Here is a 21,621-nt window from a genome sequence, read left to right as displayed (position 1 = left end):
GCAGGCGGGTTCTTAACCACTAGACCACCAGGGAAGCCAGGAGCCTGATTTTTTCGCTGAAGAAAATAGGAAGCCTGTGAGGAGTTTTACTGGTTTAAAGATCATTCTGGAAACAGTGTAGGGAATGGATTGGCAGCAGGTAAGAGACTGGTTCATTGTGTCAGGGTTGGTCTATGTGGCCAATAGAATATGACAGAAATGACAGTAGGTCACTTTTGAGGCTACGTCCTAAAAGGCATGGCACCTCTCCCCTTGCTCTCATGGACTGCTCACCCTGGAGGATATGGGAGCACCTCCATGGGGAGGTCCACGTGGCAGGGAGTTGAGGCCTTCTGCCAAGATCCAGGGAGGAACTGAGGCCTTCAAACTACAGCCATGTGAATGGGTGAGCTTAGAGACAGATCCTCTGGATCCAGTCAGTCCTTCAGGTGACTGTGGCCCAGGCTGACACCTTCACTGAAACTTCATGAGACACCTGGCTAAGTCTTACTCAGATTCCTGATTCTCAGAATAAATGTTTGCTTTTATAAGCCACTAAATTTGGAGATTAGCTGCTATGCAGCAATTGATAACTAATTCTTTCCTGGAGAATTCCACGGACAGCGGAGCCTGGTAGGCTACAGTCCATGGGATCACAAAGAGTCAGACATGACTAAGCGACTAACACTTTCACTTTTTTTCACAAATATCTTGGGCAAGTCAGATGAAAGCGACATTTTCATGTGGAGTGAAGTGAAAGTATATAGCACAGGAGCACAGGAGAGAAGTCTGGGACGAAGAAAGGGAAAGTGGACAATGGCTAAAATCGTAAATGTTAAGGACTTCCCTGGTGGTCCAGGGGTTAAGAATCCACCTTGCAATGCAAGGGATGCTAGTTTGATCCCTGATCCAGGAAGATTCCACATGCCAAGGGGCAACTGAGCTCGTGAGCCACAACTACTGAAGCCTACGTGCCCGAAAGCCTGTGCCCTGCAACAAGAGAAGCCACCGCAATGAGAAGCTCTTGCACTGCAACAAAGAATAGCCCTTACTGGCCACAACTAGAGAAAGCCCACAACAGCAACAAAGACTCCACACAATAAAAAATAAAAAATTTTTAAAAATCAGAAATGTCGAAGAGTCCTGGATGACAGTGGTGGAAGGGAAGGATAAGAAAGCCAAGTACAGACTACTAGGGAACACAGTGTCTAAAGGACAGATGGAAGGAGAGGAGCTGATGAAAGAGGAACGAGCTTGAGGAGAAGAACCAGGAGAAAGTGGCTGGATGGTTTTGCAAAGGAAGTGTCAGATGGTATGAAGGTCAGGATTGAAGTTCAGGACTCAATGTCCCTGGGCCTAGCATCTTAAGGGGTGTTGTGTGTCCTTCAGAGCAGGTTCCTGTAGGTTAGGGGGGCAGCAGCCAGATAGTAAGAGTTCAGGGATAACTGGGAGTAGGTGGAGTTAGAACTGTGTAGACCTCTCTGAAGAAACTTGGCTGGAAAGGGAAGGAGAAAGATAACCAGAGGGAATTGTGGGTACAGAACAATCTCAGAATTTTGTTTTGTTTTTAAAGTTGAAGAGGGAATTCCCTGGTGGCCCAGTGGTTAAGACTTCATGCTTCCAATACAAGGGGCGCATGTTCGATCCCTGGTTGGGGAAATAAGATCTCATATGATGTGCCATGCCGTGCCTTGCCAAGCAGCCAAAAAAAATTTTTTTTAATACAATAGAATAAAGCATGTTTAAAACATACACTAAAGCTAAAGAGAAGGGAAGGTATAACTTACGGGGAGGCTCCCGGAGGAGGGAGAAGATGGCACTCATATTAGAAGTGGAGGTATCAGCCTGTGGGGTAGGAATGACACTTGCCAGCAGAGAAGAGAACAGCGGCAGTGGGGCAGAGAAAGCTCATACCTTTGGTGGGGGTGGAGGTGGAGGGAAATGGGTTGGGAAAGGCTGGGAGATGAAAGAAGAAAGTTAAGGGAGCTCCCTCCTCAATGTCGCTGCTTTCCCTGCAAAGTAGAAAGCTCATGGGGGAGGGAGGTTTGGGCCCTGAAGGGCTGCTGGGGGAGAGGAAGACACAGCTACCAAGAACCCTGAGGAAGACGGACAGCCGAGAGTGGGGACCACTGGTCTTCAGGGGCACGGACTGTGTTAGTCAGGGTTCTCCAGAGAAACAGAACCAACAGGATGTGTATATATAGACACGTTTATTTTAAGGAATTGGCTCATGAAGTTGTGGAGCCTTGGCAAGTCCGAAATCTGATGGGAGAGGCCGGCAGGCTGGAGACTCAGGAAAAGAGTTGCAATTTTGGAGTCCAAAGGCAGTCTGTTGGCAGAATTCCTTCCTCCTAGTGGGGAGAGGGTGGAGGTCACCTTTGCTACATTAGAACCTTCAACCTTCACCCATATTGTCAGATAATCTACTTTACTCAAAATCCACTGATTTAAATGTTAATCTCATCCATAAAACACCATCACAGAAATACCCAGAACAATGGTTTGACCAAATATCTGGGCAACATGGCCCAGCCTGGTTGACACATACAATTAACCATGACATGTTGGGAGCTTTTCAAATTACTCAACAGCTGGAGCGCTGAAATGATAAAACTGTCTGGTTGTACTGACTCAGGGTTAGGGTTTTCAAGGCATGGAAAGTTGAGGGTATTGGCAAGAGTGAAGGGATGGAGAATAAGATCTAGGCTGGTTTCGAGAAGGATCGATAGATAGGACAGGAAAGAGGATGGAAGGAGCAGGTGTTCAGTGAGGTCAAGATAGAACAAGGCGTGGGAGAGGTGGAGGAGCGGGAGTTCGTGGACGTGGCAGGAGGTGACGTGGGGCCGTCTAGGTGGCAGCTGAGGAGACAGAGCCAAGGTCTTCACTGCAGCTGGATGGGATCAAAGTGTTGTGAGGCTGGCAGGGGCTGCCGACCTAGTGTCTCCAGGGTCCAGGCAGATAACAGAAGTAGTAAAACCAGGTGGGTGAGACTGGGGCCAACCAGAGAGAGTGCAGCAGCGTGAACTCTGAAAGAGTTGCTCTGTGGAAGGGGGAACATAGTATGGTCACACCTCCGCGCTTTTTCAGGAGAAGGCAGAAATCTGAATTTTTTGGTAAAATGATGATATTTTCAAATTTTACACTAAAATATATTAGGAAAATACACTTTGTGAGCCAAACAATATTCACCTCCGAGGCCAGCTTTGCCCTGGGGTCTCCAGGTTATGTCATCTGGGACACAGGATGTTGGAAAGGTATTTGAGGCTGGGGCAGAAAGGCTGGAAGGTGTGGAAGCAACTAGGGGTTCAGTGCAACCAGTGGGTGGAATCCTGGGCAGGAGGGTTTGCAGTGGAAGGAGTGGGTGCAGAGGTGAAGGAGCAACTGCCCTGCCATTTCCACAGACGGCAGGAGCCTCCGACAGGGTTTGAGCAGGGAAGTCACATAATTCATTCTAGTTGTAGAAAAATTACTGAAAGAGTAGGTGGAGGCTTGATTGTGGGGTAATTAAGCCTCTCCTTAGGCTGAAGGAGAGCTAATCCATACAAGAAATAATGATGGCCCGAATTAATTTATTCAATAAATGTTTATTAAATGCCTTTGAATCAGCCACTGTGCTAAGTGCTGGACATTCAGAGGTGAACGAGACATTGTTCTCCCTGAAATTATGGTCCAGTGGGAGATACTGAAGAGGCCACTACTCACTGTATCAGGGTTTTAGTGGAAGATGTAATAGTAATAGCTATTATTTACTGAGTGCTTACAACATGCCAGGCACGGTGCTAAATCCTTTATGTTTATTTTCTTGTTTAATCCTCATGACAACCTCTATTATTATTGTCCTTATTTTATTTTTTATAATAGTTAAAAAATATTTATTTATATGGCTGTGCCTTGTCTTAGTTGTATCATGAGGAATCTTTTATTTGTGGCATGCAAACTCTTAGCTGTGGCATATGAAATCTAGTTCCCCAACGAGGGATCGAACCAGAGCCCCCTGCACTGGGAGCGGGGAGTCTTAACCACTGGACCACCAGGGAAGGCGCTCTCCTTATTTTATTAATGAGGAATCTAAGGTCAGAGAACTTAAGTGACTTGCCAAAAAGACACCTCACAGAAGGGGCCTGGGTAGTTCCAAAGGGCTTCCCAGAGGAAGGGGTGATTAAGTGAAGACCTGAAGGTTGAGTAGGAATTAGCAGTGTGAAGGCAGTGGGGGAGGAGTGGAGAGGGGAGATTGTTCTAGGCTGTTACGGCGGGGGGAGTGGGGGGTGTGTGTGGGGGTTGAGGGGTGAGGGGTGAGGTGGGGCGTGGGGGGGCAGGGGGCTGGGGGGGGCATGTTAGAGTGGATTTTGAGAGAGTCACTGGAGAAGTAGCTGGGACCAGATGAAAAGTTTTGTAAACCCCTTTAAGCAATTTTAGTTTTTTTACGTATTATTTATTTTTGGCTGTGCTGGGTCTTCATTGTTGCACGTGGGCTCTCTCTAGTTGAGGAAAATGGGGGATACTCTAGTTGCAGTGCGTGGGCTTCTCATTGAGGTGGCTTCTCTTGTGGAACTCTGGCCCTAGGGCGCTTGGGCTTCAGTAGTCATGGTGCATGGGCTTAGTTGCTCCAAGATATGTGGAATCTTCCTGGACCAGAGATTGAACCCCTGTCCCCTGCATTGCAGGTTGACTCTCAATGGCTGGACCACCAGGAAAGTCCTAAGCAATTTTAATTTTTATCCTAAGGCTAAAAGGAAGCCCTTGAAAAGTTTTAAACTGGAGAGTGTCATGATCAGATTTGTATCTTATAAAGATGGCTTTTGCTGCAATGCAGAGATTTTGTTGGGTGAACAGCTGGGAGATATTTTGGACATCTCTGACATGCTATGGAGACAAGATTCCAGGCAAAAGATGATAGAAGAGGAGTTTTAGGGGTGATGGTTGGGCTGGGAGGGCTGTGGAGAGGGGTGGAGAGCAGAGTTAATGATGCCTCCCAGGTCCTGCTCGGGCAGCTGGGTGGAGGATGGCAGTGTCACTAGCTGGGCATATGTCGGGGTGGGAGGGGCAGATTTGTGGGAAAGGAGTAGAGATCATTGAACTTGCTGAGTTGAGGTGCTGGAGGACACGCAGGTGGAGGTGTATGGAAGGTGGTTGGGTGCGTGTTCTGAAGCCCCAGGGGTTGTCGGCTCAGGTGTGACAGCTGCAGCCTTGGAGAGAAGGATGTGCCAAGTAAGAGGACAAGGTCAAGGAGAGAACCTAGGGAACACCAATACTATGGGCAGAGGAACAGAGGAACCTGCAAAGGAGACTGAGTGTATGGGTGCATGCTCAGTAGCTTCAATCGTGTCTGACTCTTTGCAACCCCATGGACTGTAGCCCGCCAGGCTCCTCTGTCCATGGAATTGTCCAGGCAAGAATACTGGAGTGGGTTGCCATTTCCTCCTCCGGGGAATCTTCCTGACCCAGGGACTAAACCCAAGTCTCTTTTGTCTCTTGCATTGGTAGGCGGGTTCTTTACCTCCAGCGCCAACTGAGGAGACTGAGAAGCTTCCCAAAAGGTAAAAAGAAGAGCCAGGAGAGGTATCCCAGGTACAGAAAGGAGAATACTTCCAGGAGGCACGTTGCCCATCTAGTTGGTGCTCAGGGAATAAAGAGCCATGATGTGTGCTCTTTGCATGTGGCAAGTAGGAGTCACGGGGACAGCTTCAGACTAGGGGAACTCTTAAGTGAGGGGGACTGGGCTGTGCACAAGGGTGTTGAAGGCTGTCAGGTCTGGGAGGAGTTGGATCTGAGAGTTGGTGAAGAGCTGGTTGACCAGATAGCCTGAGGAGGGCAGGTGTGAAGGAAGAGGACACTGAAGGGGCTCTTTTTCTCACCCCCCACCCACCTGCAGTCCAAACCCTTCTGGGTCTGGAACCTATGATGGGAATGGGAACAGGGAAGGAAGGTCAGGAGGGCCATCTTGGATGTTGGTGGCTTGTGGAAGAGATGGTGTGAACTGAAGCAACAGAAGTGGGTTGATCTAGATCAGCTTTCCCTTCAGGCCTCAGAAGGAAGGAGCTCTACACTTCCCCACCCCCCCACCCCCCACCCCCCACCCCCCACCCCCCCACCCCCCCACCCCCCACCCCCCACCCCCCACCCCCTCCTCAACTTAATCTACAGGGGTGGGGGGCAGGGACCTGGGATCTCCAGCTCAGAGACAAGCTGGAGCCATTACAGGCACACACACATTACACACACACACACACACTTCCTGGTTAGGGTGTGGCTCAAGCCAGCCCCCAGAGTTGTTTCAAGGTAGCCAGGTGGGCCAGAGGGCCAGAATCCCCTTGAATCCCAGGGCACCCTCCTGAGGGGGAAGGGTGATCTTGGCAGAACTGCTCAGGCCACAGCCCCAGACTCGGCCTTCTCCCACCTCCCCAGGCCCTGTTTAATATGCGCATCAGCTACGGTGCCCTTTGCAAAACTGTTATTTGTACAGAAGCCCGAGGGAGGGGGAGGGAAGCCGCGCCCCGCTTCGCCCCCTCCAGGCACTTCACTTGCAGGGACCTGCAGTCAAATACCAGCCCCTGGTCCCTTTAGCTCACTAGCTCAGAGACTTGCAAACGGAGACCGCCGGTTCCCCGGCTCCCCACGTGGCCGCGCTGGAGTTCCTCCGCTGCACCGCCGGAAATGGTCTGGCCTCTGCGCTTCCCTCACGCCCACGGTCCTCCCCACCTCAGCCCTTCCTCCCCACTCCCCCAGCCCTGAGCTCAGAGCACCCCGGTGCCTCCCACTGAGCCCAGAGTCTGGCTGCTGTGGTGTATTTGCCTCCGGTTTCCCCAACTGTATCTCTCCGAATGGAAGGAGAGCCCCTAACTCATCTACCCCTCCCCTCCCCACCCCCAACAGCGCCCATCCTGCCCCGTCCAGTCCCAAGGGGGTGCAGGGAAAGCCAGGGACTGCGACGCAGGTTCTGCAAGGTAGGCAGAGGGCTAGGAGGGGAGGAAATGGCTTTGGAGCAGATGGGCCCCACTGCCCCCCACTCTGGCTGCTGTTTGCCAGCTTGGGGCCTTGTTCGAAGTTTCCTGTCTACCAGTGGAGGCGATCAAACCTACCTCCAAGGGCTGTGCTGCGGCCGGGATGAAACAACGCCTGAGGTGAAACAACACAGTGTTTGGCACATAGTAGGTGCTTAAAACAAGTTCCCTCCTCTCTCTTCACTGTGGGGCTCTGATGAAGAGGTAGAATGACAGAAACTAGGGTCTATGGAGAGAACTCTCTAAGAGCCGAGGAGGCCGGGGGTGGGGGGCTCGCCTGGGGCCCTCCTTCGCAAGACCTCTGAGAAGGGCATTCCTATGGGTTAAGGAGGTCTGGTGGGGAGGGCCTGAGGTGGGGGCACTGCCTTTGGGTCTTGAGCAACACCCCCCCCACTCCCCCAACTCATAATCCGATTTATATTCCTGCTCCCTCCTCTGGACCCGTCACCATGGCAACAGTTTTCTCAGTTGCACTTCATCAGTTTCTGGGCAAATCTTTTTTTTCTGTCCCCTCCCTGAGTCTCATTTTCTCTTCTATCAGTCTGCCTTTTCCTGTACCCACAGTACTCACCTTTCCCCACTCCCCCCCCCCCTCCAGCTTTTCTGTTTCGCTCTTGCAGCTTACTTTGTCCCTGCCTACACCTGTCTCTACACCTTCCCCTTCGTCTTTTCCTTCTCAAGTCCAGGATTGTAGCAACAAGCTAGAGTCTATTGGCTGGATAAGAGCTTGAGTTCCTTCTGACATCAGGGTAGAAAGGCGGAGAGTTGTGGAGGGACAAAGTTTGGGTTCCAGTGGGCTCTGGACAGAGGTCAGTGATGCGAAGGTGGATGGAAGGTCTTGTCTCTATTCAGTTCTGACCAGGGGGCAGGAAATGGGAGTGGGGGAACAGGATCAGACAGTTTCTTCAGTCCCAAACAGAATTAGTGTGGCTCTGGGAGGTCCTGCATGGCACAGTCCTTGGTTCACTTCCCAACTCACCCTCAGAGACCTCACGCCATGCCTACAACACCCACTGGCATGGGGTATGTCCCAAATACATGAATTTGGCTCTGACCTCTTTCCAAACTTTACTCAAGTCTCTTACTTCCTCGGGGTCAGAACCAGGGTATACTTCTCATCATGCTTGATTCAACAACTCTGACCATGAACCTGTCTTCTGAACACCATCACCCCTCCTTACAGTACTTCCCCATCACCACCCATTGTAAAAACATTGGTGCTACCTGTGAGTCCTCTCTCTCTGTCATCCTCCATATGTAGCTAGAGTTCAGTTCAGTTCAGTTCAATCGCTCAGTCGTGTCCAACTCTTTGCGACCCCATGAATCGCAGCACGCCAGGCCTCCCTGTCCATCACCAACTCCTGGAGTTTACCCAAACCCATGTCCATCAAGTCAGTGATGCCATCCAACCGTCTCATCCTCTGTCGTCCCCTTTTCTTCCTGCCCCCAATCCTTCCCAGCATTAGGGTCTTTTCCAATGAGTCAACTCTTCGCATGAGGTGGCCAAAGTATTGGAGTTTCAGCTTCAACATCAGTCCTTCCAATGAACACCCAGGACTGATCTCGAGGTATCAGTTCTTCTTTGTAAGACGAGACTCTGCTTCTATCCCCGTACCCTTTCATCTAGACGACCTGAGACCAAGTGCCCAGTGAGTCATTTGGGGCTCTCCCTATAGCCTCATTCTCTCCTGGGCCTCCTAGAAAGATAGTCTCCTCTTAGAAACCAAGCCATCTGAAACATGACTTTCTTCTCTCTTTTTTTCTACCTGATTTTTTGAGTGCACATGCTCAGTTATGTCTGACTCTTTGCAACCTCGTAGACTGTAGCTTGCCAGGCTCCTCTGTCCATAGGATTTCCCAGCAAGAATACTGGAATGGATTGCCACTTCCTTTTCCAGAGGATCTTCCCTACCCAGGGATCAAACCCATGTCTCCTACATTGGCAGGTGAATTCTTTACCACTGAGCCATCTGGGAAGCCTGATTTATTGAACACCCATTATGTATTAGACTCTTCATATATGTCATTTAATTTAATCTTCACCCTAATCTATAAAGTAGGTATCATTTTACAGAAGAAGGAATTGATGCTCAGAGTGGTTAATTTGTCCAAGTTCTACAGCTAGTAAGCAGTAAGGCTAGGACTCAAGTCCAGATCTGTGGAGTTCCACAGTTAGTGTTTCATTCTGTTGCTATACCTATAGCATGCTTCCATGTGACTCTTCTACTCATAAACTCTGTTCTGGTTCTGAGCATTCTGACTTTCTTAATCTTCTGTTAGGCTTGTGAGGTTCATTATGCTCTGACCCATTCCACCTACAAGACCCTGGATCTTGCTACTTCTCGGTATGACATGGACTGGTATCAACCAGGAATATTTGTTTGCTCTCAGACTTGCCTTCATCTCTGTCCTGTTAAATATTTTTAGATAGCGTATATGAAAATATAGTATCACATTTCACAGAGATAAGCCTGGAGGTATAGTAAACGCTTTGAAAGACAGAGTAAGGATCCAAATATCATCTCCATGCATAGAATGGTAGGAAAACCTAACAAAATGAAATGATCAGAGATCTGTGTTAAGATCTCAGCAACACACACAGACTACACGTGTCTTAGAGGCAGTTCAGGTAAAACAGAATCGGGGTTTAGTAAATTCAGTCCGAGTCATTAGCGTAACATGGTCACCAAAAATGAATCCAAGTTTAAGCCATATTAATAGAGGTATAGTTTTTTGAATAAAGGAGAGGATTGATAGTCCTGCTTTACTTTAAGTTGGCCAGGTGTCATTGTGGGCATATAACATTAGTGAACTGGGAAAGTTTAGGCCAGAGAAAATAAAAGTCTGGAATCGTTAAGCTTAGATATATGAAGGGCCAGGAGGTAATTCATGGACTAATAAATAGAGACCACTAGGAGATAGAATTCAGCTCAAAGGAAGGAAAAACAAATGTTCATAAGTGGAATGGGCTGCCCCATTACTGGAGATATTCATCAAGATGCTGATACACTGCTTGCCTGGGATGTTAAGAGAGAGTTGAGAATCAGAAAGAATTAGAGCTATGTAGTTGGTCTTTGAGAGCCCTTCCCACCAGGATCTGTGATTCCCCCTGCTTCGGCTCCATCTGTGCCCCTCACTGAGGCCTCTGTGCTCCCCTGTACCTGAGGTCAGTTTCCTGTTTCTCTTCCATGTCTACCAAAGAATGCAGCCTGCACTGGTTGCATCAACCCCACATCTTTTAATGATTTAGCATCTTTTATTGTTCTTTAGTTGTCCCCATTTTATAAGCTCCTTGAGGGCAGGTGGCTTTATCATCTGTTACAGGATAAAAACTTATTAACCAATGACTGTTCTCAGACTCCCTCTGCCCTGCAGCCCCTCACCCCTGAGATAATTTTATCCCTCACTTGTTGTTGGAAATCTTGTCGTGGCCTGCTCAGGGCTTTTGTAACATAGAACTGGGAGAATAGGAAGTGACAGATAAGACTAGAGAGACAGGAGACAGGTAACTTTCTTGTGTGTTAGGGAGAATCTGGGTAATGGGTGAAGGAAAAAAGAAAATAATGAAACCTGAGAGGCTAAGCTACTCTACGAAAAAGTAAAAAGAAGGTGACTGGCAAAAGAGACAGAAAACCTTTTTGAATACAAAGAACAGAGAGAGGCAGAGAAGGGGGCTGATTTAGGGTTTGCAGAGAGCAATTTAACTGTTGCAAGGTTTAGCAGAATAGAAGAGGAAAGGGAATTTGAACAAGATGTGCTGTAGGTTAAGAACTGGATCACCTTCAAGAGATAAAAGTAAATAATGCTCTGTGGTTACCTGAATGGGAAGGAAGTCCAAAAGGGAGGGGCTATATGTACACATATAGCTGATTCACTTTGCAGTACAGTGCTGTGCTCAGTTGCTTCAGTCCTGTACGACTCTTTGTGACCCCCATGGACTGTAGCCCGCCAGCCTCCTCTGTCCATGGGATTCTCCGGCAAGAATACTGGAGTGGATTGCCATTCCCTTCTCCAGGGTATCTTCCTGGTCCAGGGATCAAACCGGTGTCTCTTACATCTAACCTGCATTGGCAGGTGGGTTCTTTACCAGTAGTGCCACAGTAGAAACTAAAATAACGTTGTAAAGCAACTATAGTCCAATAAAAATTAGTTTAAAGAGAAAAAGAGAGATATAAGTAAAAATTGTGATTCCTTTTTGAAATTATTCTTGTTATTTGGGAGCCCAGAATATACTCAGGCTACACATTTGTCACTTTCATACGACCTGGCATGGGATCAAGGTATCAGTGCCTGCATCAAGCAGCACCTAGTTCCTGCAGATAGAGCAGACATGGTCCTGGGGTTATGGGGTCCTGCAAAAAGGCAGAAAGTGAAATGAAAGTGTTAGTTTCTCAGCTGTGTCTAACTCTTTGAGACCCCATGGACTGTAGCCTGCCAGGCTCCTCCATCCATGGGATTTTTCCAGGCAAGAATACTGGAGTGTTGGAGAAGGAAATGGCAACCCACTCCAGTATTCTTGCCTGGAAAAGTCCATGGACAGAGGAGCCTGGTGGGCTGCAGTCCATGGGGTTACATGACTGAGCACGCGTGCATGAGGGTGGAGGGAAATGGGTTGGTAGCAATAAACTGGTAGAACTAAAAAAAAAAAAAAAAAAGAATACTGGAGTGGGTTGCCATTTCCTTCTCCAGGGGATCTTCCTGACCCAGGGATTCAACACAGGTCTCCTGCATTGCAGGCAGACTCTTTACTGTCTGAGCCACTGGGGAAGCCCAAAAAGGCAGAAAGGTTAAGCTTTTACCCTACTTCAGAGTTACAGCTTTTAAAAACACATCCTAATCTGAGATTTCAAGTTACAAATGCTCCAGGAGTTAGAATGTGCTATAGGTCTTGACAGATGGTGAAAATGAGGCCCAGGGAAGTTAATCAGCTTGCTCAGAGTCACAGAGCAGGTTTTAGGCCTGGGAATATGCCTGGCCCAAGGCTCTGTCCACAATCCTGGGATGCCTTTTTAGATTGAGTCAGAGACCTACGTGCATGTAAATAGGGTCATGATGAGAGAGGAAAGGGGGGCTGGGAGACGGGGAGTTCTGAGCACTCCTCCCTCTGTTCAGAGCCATGTACCAGGCTCTGGGGGACGTCCAGATAAGGAGGCCAAGCCTGCCTTCCCAGATCTTATGGCCTCACAGGGAAATGAGCCAGACGCAGGAAGAAGTCCAATGGAAAGTTGGAAGCAAGTGCTGCAGTGGTGTCGTGGAAAGAGTCTGGACTGGGAATGAAGAGACCCAGGCACCCCTTCCAACTGTCACTCACCAGCCATGTGATTTTAGGCCTGTCCTTTTACCACCCTCTGCCTCAGTTTCCTTACCTCTGAACATCCCATCTCTTCAAAATAAAAGCTCTGTGGTGCTACATGGGCTTCCCTGGTAGCTCAGATGGTAAAGAATCTGCCTGCAATGCAGGAGACTCAGGAGGTGTAGGTTCCATTCCCAGGTCAAGAAGATCCCCTGGAGAAGGGCATGGCAACCCACTCCAGTATTTTTGCCTGGAAAATCCCCGTGGACAGAGGAGCCTGGCGAGCTGCAGTCCACGGGATCACAAAGAGTTAGACATGGCTGAGTGAGGGAAGAGCAAATTAATGCAGCTGCATTATATTGATATTTGGGGGGGTGCTGCTCCCCAGGGCTCACCCCTCTCAGCACAACCTCAGAAAGGCTCTTGCTTTGAGTTGATGACAAGAATTAAATGTTCCCAGGACTCACAACTGCCAGGCGACCTGGGAAGTGACGAGTAGGAGGTGACTCGAATGGCTTTCTCTGGGCCCTGCCTCTGCCAGCCTCTCCTTATGAACTCTGCCTTCTATTCCCAAGCTGACCAGAGCCACGTGATTGTTTTTCTCTGAACAAACTAAGCCTGCTGTTTAACTGCTATCTTCCTGATAAAAAAGAGCCTAGAGATAAGCTCATCCAACTCCCTTGTTTTTTGAAGAAACTAAGGTCCAGAGGTGAGGCTGACTAGTCCAAGGTCATATGCTCTTGGCTTTCAGGCCAGTCTCCTTTCTTTTGGAACTTGGAGAACTTAATAGAAATGGATTGTTGGGGAATGCAGCCTTGGCGATCTCTCTCTTTTTAAAAAAGCTACTTATTTATTTTTAAAATTCATTTTTATTTTTATCTGGCCTGGGTCTTTGCCACTGCACATGCTGGCCGGTGTGCAGGGGGTACTCTGTAGTTGCGGTGGGTGGGCGGGCTTCTCAGTGCCGTGGCTTCCCTTGTTTCAGAGCAAGGGCTCTAGGGCACTGGCTCAGTAGTTGTGGTGCAGGGACTTAGTTGTTCCGCTGCATGTGGTATCTTCCCAGACCAGGGATCGACAAGCAATAAAACCCACGTGCCCTGCCTTAGCCTTCAGATTCTTAACCCCTGGACCACCAGGGAAGTCCTCAATAGATATTTTTTGAACAAATAAGTAGATGTCAGAGAAGGATTCCTGGAGAAGTCAGGTATCATAGCCTCCAAGTAGGACAGGATTGTCCTTGGTTGGGTGAACTGCTTATGGGTTAGAAGATAATGGGAAATGGGGGGAGGGAAGGAAGTGGGGCAGTTGGGGAGAAAAAAGAAAGGAACCCTTGAAGGTCACAGCCTTCGCTAACCTGGGGGGGGGGTTTCTGCTTAGAGGGGAGGAAGGGTGTTAGCCCTGCCTACCATAGGAGGGAATGGTTGTGAGCACCTCGAATCCATCAAGAGGCCGCCTTTATGGGGCAGAAATCTGAAGGCAGCTGAGCTTGAGGGGAGGGACACTGATGGGGGATTGTGTAGCTGATAGGAGTGTTGAAGCCTGGCTAGAGGTCTGCTTTTGCTGCTGGGGTCTGGAGGGAAGCAGACTGCAGGGAGTTCTGGGAAGGCCTGGGGCATAGAAAAGAAGATGAGGGACAGCTTCCCTCTACTGCCCCCCTTCATTAGGTTGAGACTCTGGCAGGATAGGGTGACTTCTGTTTTTTCCTATCCTCCTCCAGGTGTCTGGGCACCTAGGACCCACAAGTAGAGTCCCTAGGGCAAAAATCGGGAAGTGACTGAGGCAGCCTGATAAGTGGGGATGGCATGGCAGGAACTGTGGAAGCTCCACCAGCCTCCCCAGAGGATTCTCTTTCTCTCCGAAAGTGCTGTTCCTGCAGAAGGAATACTCTAGCAGTCTCCAAAGTTTTCCTTCCACCAATCCCCACCTGAGCGCATCTTTTGCCAGACTGCTAAGCCAGCTCTAGCCACCAGGGGGCAAAAGAGCAGCCCTGAGGTCGGCAGCCCTCAGCTTCCCCACAAGAACACCTGAAGGCCAAGATGGGCGGTGCCTCACCTGGCTCTCACAGGGCGCCTGGAAGCTCCGTTAACCCCTTCCTGCCTAGACTGAGGCACTGCCCTCAGGCAGAGTCTTTCGTGGCTGAACGGGGCGCGCAAATCTGACGGCGGAGGAAGTGCTGCTTAGGAGAGGGGCTAGGGTGGAAGTGAAGTCAGGGTTTCCGGCTCCTCGGGCTCTTGTCCTAGCTGGGGCTGGGGGAGGCTAGCATTCCCCGCCTCGGTTGGGTAACTACTCCCGCAGATGGGTGAAGACGCCCTCTGGATTCCAAAGAGGCCCCGGGCTGCGGTCACCTGCGCGGGGCCTCGCGGGCGGGATGAGAACGCCGAGGCCGCCACGGCACCCAGACTTCCGGGTTCCCTGCAGCCTTCTATCTGTCAGGGCTCTTTGCAGCAACTAGCGGGGGTGGCGGCGGGAGGGCGGCCAAAGACAGGAGGAAGAGGCACCGAGGGTTAGGGTGGTGGGGGAGGGTAAGACAGTTAACATTTGGCAGGAGAGCGGGCTGGGTTACGCAGCTCTCAGGCGCCGGTTTTTGTGGGTCGCTTTTCGAGGACTAGGCAGCTTTCCAGGGCTCTGACAAGACCGAGTTCCAGAGACTAAGTTCTGGGCCACAAGGTGTTAAGCCGTGGGTGGGAGTGGGGTCTGGAGTCCCTCCCTCTTGCCCTCCCTCACAAGCGTCACCACCTAGGAGTCCACCGGGCTGGCGCTCAAGGAGTTAAGTCTGCCCGCAATCTGCAAAGACTGGAGCCAGGGAGGGGGAGGAAGGGGGGAAGAAGGGGGTAGAGGACAAGGGTAAGCGGACTGCAGGGAGACAGCGCCAGGAACCCCCTCCCCAGGGACCTGGCCCCTGGGCCCCCAGCCCCAAAAGAGGCCTTGCCCTCCCCGGGGTCGTGCTCTTTTCCCCCCCGCCCTGCCTCCGCCCTCCAGCTTTGTGTCCCCAGGAGGGTGGGCTGCAGAATTTCCAGCCAAGCCTTGGCTGCCTGCTCAGTTTTTCCAAACCCTCCAGTCGGGGAAGGCGGGAGCCCTGTCAGGATAAGAGTCCCTCCCCCACTGCCCCTGTCGGCCCCCTTTCCCAGCCCCCCTCTCCCTGCCCTCCACACGTTTTCCAAACTCCTTCCCCAATCCGACCCTGGCCCCTGCGCCCCTAATCCCCACCTCTATTGGCTCCCAAGTTCCAAGTTCAGGTTGGAAGGGGCCAAGTGGGTCCCACAATTCTGGAGAGGCGCTGGTAAAACCGTACTCCGCAGGACAACCCTGAGACCTGCTGGGCGCCCGCCGGACTCCAGCCTGGCGCCCGCCCCATCCCAGGACGTGGCCCCAAAAGCCACCAGGGAGGGTGGCCCAGGGGTCTCCCGCCCCGGAGTGGAGGCGGTGCCGGGGGCGCCGGTCGAGCTGGGCGGCGGACGCTGTGCTGCTGGTGCCAGGCCCTGGGGCAGGCTTCGAGGAGGGGCAAAATGTTCCGAGCTCTGGCACGGCTCTGTCCAGCAGGTCTATTATATAATAATCACCATCTATCAGGAAGCCAGGCAGCTGGAATGAGTGGAGAAGCCAGGATGCCCAGATCCGCTCCTTCTCCAGGGCTCAAGAAGGTGTCTTCATCAAGGTGGGGGGTGTGGCAGCAGCCCAGAGGTGAAACCAAGTTGGGGGTCTAGGGGCAAGTGAGGGGCGCTGGGCAGTCTGAAGGCGGCCCCCACAAGCCCCGCCCCAGAAAGCTGACTGACAGTGCCTTGAGCCAATGATTGAAGTCACTGTGGGGGTTCAAAGTTAACCCTTTCTTGAATTTCTCGTAGCTTAGGGGATAGAGTCCCTTCCCAGGAACTGTTCCCTAGTTCAGAATTCCTCCCACCTGCCCGAGGTCAGCGATGAGTACCAGCTGCAGGGTCCTTTCGTCCTCGTCATCCCAGGTAGAAATCTCAGATAATCAATAGCCCTAACACCGCCCACCCCCTACCCCCACCCCAAAAGTTAATTGCATTACAAAACGTGGTTGTGTGTACACGTTGTGGTTCCACAAAGAGACCCGCGTAACGCTGGTTCACCCACACTGCACCACGAACAGGCACTCTCACACAACGATACCCATGCCCGAACTTCCACCCACACTCGCTGACACACCTGTGACACTCCTCGTGACATAGTGACACAGAGATACGCGAAAACACACGGTGATTCCCAGAGCTCGCCAGTAGAGGGAGCCACTCTATTCCAGCAGTGGGCCACGGGCCTCTCTCCTCTTCTCGCTCACTCCAGGGTTCCACCCAGAACTCGTGGCTGCCCAGAGCTGGGGCTCCGCATCCCAACCTGGAACCTATGCTGGGGCAATGAGTCACAGCTCCACCCAAAGGAGTGCTCTACATGGCTGCTCCACGGGACATACCGAATACACTGGAACTTACAGTGTGCCACAATTAACTGACCCCTTGCAACATGGCCATCACTCCCCGCTGCAAACATTGTTTTCTGGACCTGCTATGAACCCGCATGGTGCCAGATAGATAATCACAAGCCCCTGTGTCTTGTCACGTATGTAAATAGGAAACTGACCCAAGTAACTGAATGGACCCTTCCTTCTAACAAATTGCTTCCTTCTAAGCAAATCCTCTCTTAGAAACAACCCTCTCGTCTTATGGCTCATCTTATACTCTCAGGACCTAGAGAGGGGAGAGGAGATGAAACCCTACTTCTATGGGTCAGGTACCATCCTAGGCTCTGAGATCTTTTACACCAGAGCTGAGCCTCTCTGGGCTTTAGTTTTCTTTTCGTTTAAGTGAGAATAATACCTACCTCATAGAGCTGTGATGATTCAATCCCTGACCCAGCTTGATCTTAGCATAGCAGATAATAGACACTTGTCAAAGTTTTGTTGATTGGCTCAAAGCAGGATCAAGAGATAGTGTGTATGAAAATGCTTTGTAAATGTCAATGTTAGGCACCCACAGGGAGTGTTATCTTCTCTCAGGGTTTCTCCCCCTTTTCCACCTGGGCCTCCCAGACCTTGCTCAGCGCTCAACTCCAGGTACCATCAACCCATCAAGGGAGTATTTACTGGATCCCTATTATGAACCCAGCGTTTGAGTGCTGTGGGTTTATGTAGAGGCATAGAAGGCATGGTCTGGGCCCTCAAGAATCTTTTGGGGCAACTAGACATACACATAGGAGAATCAAGATAAAACATGCAAGTAGGTACTCAGTTGGGTGACATAGATGTAATAGGTGGTCAAAAGAGTAGGAGGTCGGGGGCACAGGAGAGCTCAGAGGAATCAAATAGAATGAGCAAAGGGGCTTGCTAGTGTCCTTCCTTTCTGAAGTGTACATGCTTCTTCCTTCTTGATATTAATTCTGGGTGCTTGGGGACAGTGGGATCCAGGGGAAAATGCCCTGGGATAAAGAGACCCAAACTCTAGTCCTGGGCTTGCCACTTTCTAGCAGTGTAACCCTGAGGAAGTGCTTAACTAATGCAAGCCTTGGTGTCCTCCTCAGTGTCTTGGGGCCATAACATCTTTCTTACAGGTTTGTGGCAAACATTGATATAACATATGTGAAATACTTTTCTAAAGCCCTTTGCTTCTTTTTCATTGGCTCTATTCTCCTGTAGGGTTTTGGGTGTTTTTGCATAGCACTTTGAGACTGGGATAGAATTCTTTTGGGAAAACAAAGGTTTCATTTTCACAAACACTTTATTAGTATCCACATTGCACTGCTGAGGATTGAGATGAAAAAATTCAGTCCACATCCTCAAGGACCTCATGGTCTACTAGGAAAGAGCGATGAATAAAGTGAATAAAGAGATGTTCAGCGCATAATGAATGTGGGTGAGTACAATGAAGAGGGGACATAGTGGAGTGTGTGTGTGTGTGTGTGTGTGTGTGTGTGTGCGCGCGCGCGCGCGCGCGCTGTGGGGTGAGCAGATCTAGGTAACTCCCACTGCTTCCAATCAGTGTAGATAGGCAGGTAGGCTTGTCAAACCTCTCCCCAGCCTGAGATGTTGTTAGCGCGTCTCCTCCCCAGTGCTTGGGAATGGGGTGGAGGGAGGGATAGAAGCCCCCACCCCGCCCCCCCGGCCAACCAGCCTCCCGCTAGCCGGCCGGGCGCCTTACCGAGTCAGACCGCTGGGAGGCTGGGGGAGCCGGGTTGGGCGAGGAGGCGAGCGAGATGGGGGAGCTCTTATTTTGACAGGGGCCTCTCCGGGCTCTGGTATGAAGGCAGAAGGAGGCAGCCAGAGAGCCCCGATGCTTATTCAGGCTGGGGAGCGGAGCCGAGTGGAGGGGCGAGCGAGGCTCCGGCAGCGCAGGGGAGCCCGGGGAGGCGGTGGCGAGCGGCGGAGCCAGTGGCCGGACATGCCCCGGACTCGGGGCCGCTGCACCACCGCCCCCGCCCGGAGCCAGCCGGCCGGACACCCGCACGCCTGGGTCCCCCGGCGCCGCGCCGCCCGGGGGCTGCGACCCGGACCCTCCGCATCCGACCAACAATAAGCGCCCAGACAGACCCCTCCCCGCTCCGCGCCCGCCTTCCCCGCGGGCCTCGGGGAAAGTGAAAGGAGGAGGCGAAGGAAGGAAGGAAGGAAGGAAGGGAGGAGGAGCAGGAGCCGGAGCCGTGAGGTTGGGGCCGAGACCCCAGCCCCGAGCCCCGAGCCGGGCGGGTGTGCGCGCTCTCCCGCCGCTACCCGGCTCCCACGACCATGCTCCGCGGTTGGGAGGCAGGAACCCAGCCTCCCAGCGACCCCCGGATACCCACTCCCGGGCCGGGCTGGTATTGAGATCGAGGCGTCCAGGATCAAAAGATCACCACCTGCCCGCCTTCCTCCGCACCTCCAACTGGCGAGCAGGAGGACCCCAATCCACCCACCGACCCTGACCTGGTCATGGCGTCCAACTCCGGCCTGGCGTGAGGACCCCCGACCCGCGCGAGGTGAGGGGTGGGCTGGGACCGAGGACGAAAGTCATGCCAGGCCAGCTGAGGCGCGAGGAGGGAGATCCAGTTCGAACTGGGGAGGGGGAACACAGTTTGATTGTCTCTGGCCCTCTGGAACGCACCCTCAGGCTGTATAAGGGGTGGGAGACGCCCCCAGGGTTAGTGGAGGCTACTCTTGGGCCCCTAATCAGGTTGGCAGCCCCAGAGCACAGGGAGGAGGGCTTAGGGGCAGCCAGGGGACCCTGCCACCCTAGCGCAGAGAACAAGGCCGGCCTTGGGCCAGCTGGAGCAGCAACCCTGCCCTGGGGGCTTCTGGGAGATGTAGTCCCCCTCCCAGGCTCGCCAACCCCGTGGGTCTCAGTCCCCAGCACTCCTCTCCTGGCTGATAGGAGCCTCCGGAAGGAGGTGCACTGGGATTGGAGACTGCTGGGGGTCCCCCTCTGCCCCCAAGCACTGTCTAGGAGCAGCAGGGGCTGTGACTAGATAAGTCTCCCCGAAGCCTTTGAGTGGTGTGGGCTTGGTTGGGGGGTGGGGCAGTCACACAGTTCCTTGGAGGTGTCTCTGCACAGGCTCAGAGGAGATGGCCCCTGCCTTGGTCCCGAGAGCTCTTGGGAGAGTAATGTGAGGAAGAGAAGGGAGGCTTAGGGCTTCTTGCTTGGCTGGAGTATGCCCTGTCCCAGGGCTGTTGGAATTTGGTTTCGGGGGACACTGAGGTCCTCTTAAGAGCTGAGAAGGATGGTGTCCCTGATGGTCAGGGAGTTTGGAGGGTGTCTCTCTGGAGCAGGGAAGCCAGCATCAGCTTCTATCTGTCTGTCCAGCTTCCTTCCTTCCGGGTTTTTCTGACACCCCCTCCTCCCTCCTCCTTCTGTCTGTCTGCTGCTTGGGGTGTGGGTCTTTGTCTAGGGGGGCCTCTGCTGCAGGGAGGAAAAGTGTTATTCTGGGAGAGGTGAGCTGGGCATGTGATTGAGCTTGGGAAAGGGGCTTGGAGGCCCCCTTGATCTTTGGCCTTGGTTTCCTGTTTTACCTAGGAAAGCTGTCTTCACACAGCATCTGCTGTAACCCTGCTGATGCCTCTGGAGGAGGGCAGCTCTCTGAATGAGACCTGCAGGGTGGGTGGGCTTCCACTCCCCTTGTTCTCCCCCGTCCTCAGCCTCTCCAAGGATCAGCCACTTCTGCTGGGCTAGGGCTGCATGGCTTTTCTGCTGCCCCCCAGCACTGGCTTGGCTTCCTTCTCTAGGTCAGGACTGTGATTTCATGGCCCCAGGGGAAGAGCATGTTCAGGCCCTGTCTTTCTGGTATCGGCTCTGAGGCGCCTGCTGATAGAAGCCTCAGGACAGAGTGAGAATGGGAGAGAAAGGTAAGGGGCAGGGAGGTCTGGTACAGGACGGAAGGTGCTAACCCTCCCTCAGCTGATCAGGCTCCTTGGCCTTAGAGCACCAGGCCTGGAAGATCAGCCTTCTGGCCACTTCCCTCTGGAGGTTCTCTGCTAACCTGTGTTGCTCCAGATTGGGGTGGGGCAGGGGTTAATGTTGGGGAGAATTCTCTCCTGAAGGGGAGAATACGTATAGTCTTGGATCCAGAGTAACTCCTTCCTGTGCTTGGGCTAGCAGGGCCCTCACGCTGGACATGGCTTCTGGAGGGCCATATGGAGACTCAGGGTGAGTCTCTAGGTACTGAGGTTGAGGGTCCAGGTGGGAAGAGATGACAGAGTCCCGGAGAGGGGCGAGTGTTTGTGATCACAACAGTGATGATGTGGGACCTAGTGAACTTGCTTTTTGAGTCTGTGTTGGGCACTCATGCTTTCTTTGGATAGTTTCTGCCTCCCAACTTCTGGGTACGTGAGTTAAACAGGAGCCCTGGACTGGGGACTCAACTTCCATGAACAGGCAGGGCAATAGCCTTCTGGGCACAGGCCTAGTGGGTGGCAGTGTCGACTCAGCAAGAGCTGGAATGCCTGGCACCTGCTTTAGATTAAAGGAGATGCCTGCAAAGGGGGCTGCCTGCCTGCAGGGGGAGGGGCTGGGATGGAGCTCCGTGGAGCCCAGGAGTGGGGTGGAAGGAGAGGACCAGGGTTGCAGGCAGCTCTGGCAGGAGTGGAGGGAGCCACCCAGAACAGCAGCCTCACCTCCAGGGAGTCCAAGGCGGGAACTGGGGGCCCTCCACACTGCCTCTGGCGCCACAGGCTGCCGCTCTGTCCCAGCGCTCTGCGGGGGCAGCTGCAGGGAGCCAGGGTGTCTGGGTGTCCAGTCTGCCCAGGACTGGAAGAGGCCTCCAAGGAGGTGGGGGGTGCTTTGGGGTTCTCCTTGGCCTGATGCCACGTTGACTCTTCTGGGGGTTCCTGGGTTGCTGGTAGTGAGGCACCCTGAGAGCCTGGGAACCCAGGGG

General features: G+C 52.3%; 1 protein-coding gene and 2 long non-coding RNA genes across 7 annotated transcripts in view; 1 reads left to right on the top strand and 2 right to left on the bottom strand.

Annotated features, from left to right (window-relative positions):
• BCL9L (BCL9 like) overlaps positions 1-21,621 on the top strand; it is a 51,172-nt gene that overhangs the window by 6,009 nt on the left and 23,542 nt on the right. The window contains exon 1 of one of the 5 annotated variants that reach the window (XM_081541171.1): positions 18,512-19,233. The exons of 2 other annotated variants lie outside the window; for them this stretch is intronic. The gene's annotated coding sequence lies outside the window, so the exon portion shown is untranslated. Of the gene's footprint in view, positions 1-18,511; positions 19,234-21,621 lie in introns of those variants that run through there. 2 more of the 5 variants (XM_081541170.1, XM_081541172.1) reach the window with 2 other exon arrangements.
• On the bottom strand, positions 13,123-15,985 carry LOC145527266 (uncharacterized). The gene is made up of 2 exons (XR_014069602.1): positions 15,481-15,985; positions 13,123-15,066 (listed from the first exon to the last, which is right to left on the bottom strand). It is a non-coding gene; the product is annotated as an uncharacterized LOC145527266 (long non-coding RNA).
• LOC145526166 (uncharacterized) lies at positions 17,984-19,493 on the bottom strand. The gene is made up of 2 exons (XR_014068727.1): positions 18,423-19,493; positions 17,984-18,076 (listed from the first exon to the last, which is right to left on the bottom strand). It is a non-coding gene; the product is annotated as an uncharacterized LOC145526166 (long non-coding RNA).

This window comes from Giraffa tippelskirchi, chromosome 11, assembly GCF_054371585.1.
Source record: "Giraffa tippelskirchi isolate mGirTip1 chromosome 11, T2T-mGirTip1v1.2.pri, whole genome shotgun sequence".
NCBI lineage: Eukaryota > Metazoa > Chordata > Mammalia > Artiodactyla > Giraffidae > Giraffa > Giraffa tippelskirchi.
This window is presented reverse-complemented; position numbering and strand designations above follow the sequence as displayed.